At 38.9% G+C, this 2,796-nt stretch overlaps 1 pseudogene; it reads right to left on the bottom strand.

Moving 5' to 3' along the window:
* Nucleotides 1–1,434: 1,434 nt before the first annotated feature.
* LOC132360189 (10 kDa heat shock protein, mitochondrial-like) lies at nucleotides 1,435–1,782 on the bottom strand (annotated as a pseudogene).
* Nucleotides 1,783–2,796: the final 1,014 nt, after the last annotated feature.

The raw sequence follows: 2,796 nt of genomic DNA, 5'->3' as shown, positions 1-2,796 counted from the left end.
AGGGTGCTTACACCTTAGTCTACGCCTTATGGTTCCCCATCTAAAAGAGAGGTTCTGGATTTCAAGGTAGGTGATGATCTGACGTAAATTCTCAAACACGACAATGTTCTTTCTCAGATTGGGGCTGGAAATAGGACACATCTACTGGAAGCAGGACTGAAAATTTGAGCCTAGTTTCTCACAGAATTCTGTAGAAACTTCTCAAACCATGTCCTAATCCCATCCACCAAAGGAAGGAGGTTTAAGGGGAATATAGGTTCTGCTTGACACTCAGACATACTGCTCATGGTTTTAAATATTTGGGTGTGTCTCCCTCTCCTCCTAGGCCACATACAGGCAACTTGTGATGCAATTTCCCAACATTCTAACACTCCGTGTGGACGGGGAAGTTGCATTACAAAATCCGTCTCCTGAGGTGTGCACAATTTAGCTTTGTTTTTCCTTGCCCCTCCTTTTTCATTCTCTATACCCTTCTCTCTTCCATAGCACCTGACTCAGAACTTCATGATCTAGCTCAGTGGTGTCCAATAAAAATATAATGTGTGCATTAATTTAAATATTAAATTTAAACTTAAAATTTTCTAGTAGCCACGTTAAAACAGTAAAAAGAAACAGGTGAAATTAATTTTAATAATAGTATATAATATTTAATAATCTATCCAAAAGATCGTCATTTCCACCTGTAATCAATATAAACATTTTAATGTGGTATTTTACATTCTTTTTTTCAATTCTAAGTCTTGGAAATCCAGTGTGTATTTTACCCTTACAGCACGTCTCAATTCAGACTAGCCACGTTTCAAGGGTTAAATAAGCTGCATGTAGTGGCTACCTTGCTGGACAGCATGGATACAGGACATTTGCATCACTGCAGGAAGTTCTATGGGATGGCACACATCTAGCCCATTCATGAGGATTTTTATGTAGAAATATTTCTTTCTGAAGAAGGCATTACCTGCCATCTTTACTTTCCAAAGAGCCTTAGGCAGGGTCTTTCTGGTCAGCAGAATAATGAGAAAAGCCATTTCTGATTATTTGGACCTGTGTTTTTTTCCTCAGGGCTCAAATTATACCATAGTCCCCCGAAAGCAAAGAAAACACAGTCAGGGGCTCTCTGCATCCTCCATTCACCTGCTCCCTAGAGCAGGGGTGGTGCTGTCTCTTTTACTCCCTAACAGGTGTAAAAGTTAATTTGCGTATCATTCCTTAAAGCACCCAAGCCTCATTTTTTTTTTTTTCATGTATATACGTTTATTTGGAAATGTTTATATCAATACATTGAAACTAAATGTTAGAGACACTGGATGTCATTAGTTTGGATATCATTAGCTTATTTTACACAGAGAAATGTGAACATTATTTACATGATGAAAGATTTCAGAACTTCAGTGGAATGGGCAGCTTCACGTGATGCCGTTTCAATAGTGACATATTTCAATTGACATATTTTCCAAGAATGTCACCATCTCCAAATAGGACATAATCCTTGTTGTCTAGAACTACTTTGGTGCCTCCATATTCTGGGAGAACTTTATCTCCAACTTTCACGCTAACTGGTTGAATCTCTCTACCCTTTCCTTTAGAGCCTGATCCAACAGCTACTACCGTTGCTTGCAATACTTTTCCTTGTGATTTTTCTGGAAGCGTAATACCTCCTTTGGTTACAGTTTCGGCTGCACTTCTTTCAACTAGTACTCAGTCAAAGAGGGGAAGAAACTTTCTAAATGCCTGTCCTGCCAGGATTCCGGCCGCCACAGTTTGCAGTTCGTACTCTGCTCTCATGCCACCGCTGAAAGGAGAGACCACCAAGCCTCATTTTAAAAGGGCCTGCCTTCCACTCACCCTCAAAAAAAGTGGTTTCCTTGTAAATGTTTGCCAATCAACTCTCTCAATGAAGAAACACTGATTTGTAGCATTTGCCAACTACTGTGGTGTAAATACTCCCACTGTGGTCAATGATTTCAAGCTACCAATGTGACATCTCTGAACGCTGGAGGGGGGTGGGGAGTGATGCTCACGGGCTGGTAGAAAATGGCTCCAGCACATCACTTGGAGCACAGTGACATTTATGTGGGCTCCTCCCACTTCCACCCCCCCCCCCATTTTCAGGAAACTATAGAATCTATATCTTAGAATATCCTTCACATACAAAGCAAAAATGTCCAAAGGCCTCGGTGTGTTGGATAAAAGTGAAATTTTAAGCGTAGCTGAATTTAGTAAGAAAGCTCACAAGTTAGTTTAACAAAATGTACAGAGGATTATAAACTTACCATTCTTGTAGTCTACATCTATACTCATAATTACCAACACAGACCTAATCAATATTACTCTGTTTAAATGTAGCTCACCGTGATAAGTGAGATAAGTCAGAGAAAGACAAGTACTAAATGATATCATTTATATGTGGAATCTAAAAAAGTTAAACCTGTAAAAAAACCACAGAGTATAATGGTCACCAGGGGTTGGTGGGTAGGGCGGGGATAAGAGTGACAATGTTTAAGGGTACAAACTTGTGAGGAGTAGTAAATAAACCCTAGAGAGCTAATGCACAGTATGATGAATATAGACAATAATATTGTACTATAATTACATAATGTGATAAATATGGCTACAATGGCAATTATATTGCAATATATAAATATATCAAAGTAACAGGCTGTACACCTTAAACTGACACAGTGTTACATGTCAAATTTATTCAATTAAAAAATGTAGCTGAAAGTGAGATCAGCTTTCATTAGCACTTTTTATTCGGGTCCAATGACAACTGTACTCATTGTCATCGGACAACCGTTG

This window comes from Balaenoptera ricei, chromosome 2 (assembly GCF_028023285.1).
Source record: "Balaenoptera ricei isolate mBalRic1 chromosome 2, mBalRic1.hap2, whole genome shotgun sequence".
NCBI lineage: Eukaryota > Metazoa > Chordata > Mammalia > Artiodactyla > Balaenopteridae > Balaenoptera > Balaenoptera ricei.
Note: the sequence above shows the minus strand (reverse complement) of the source record. Positions and strands in the feature narration are given on the sequence as shown.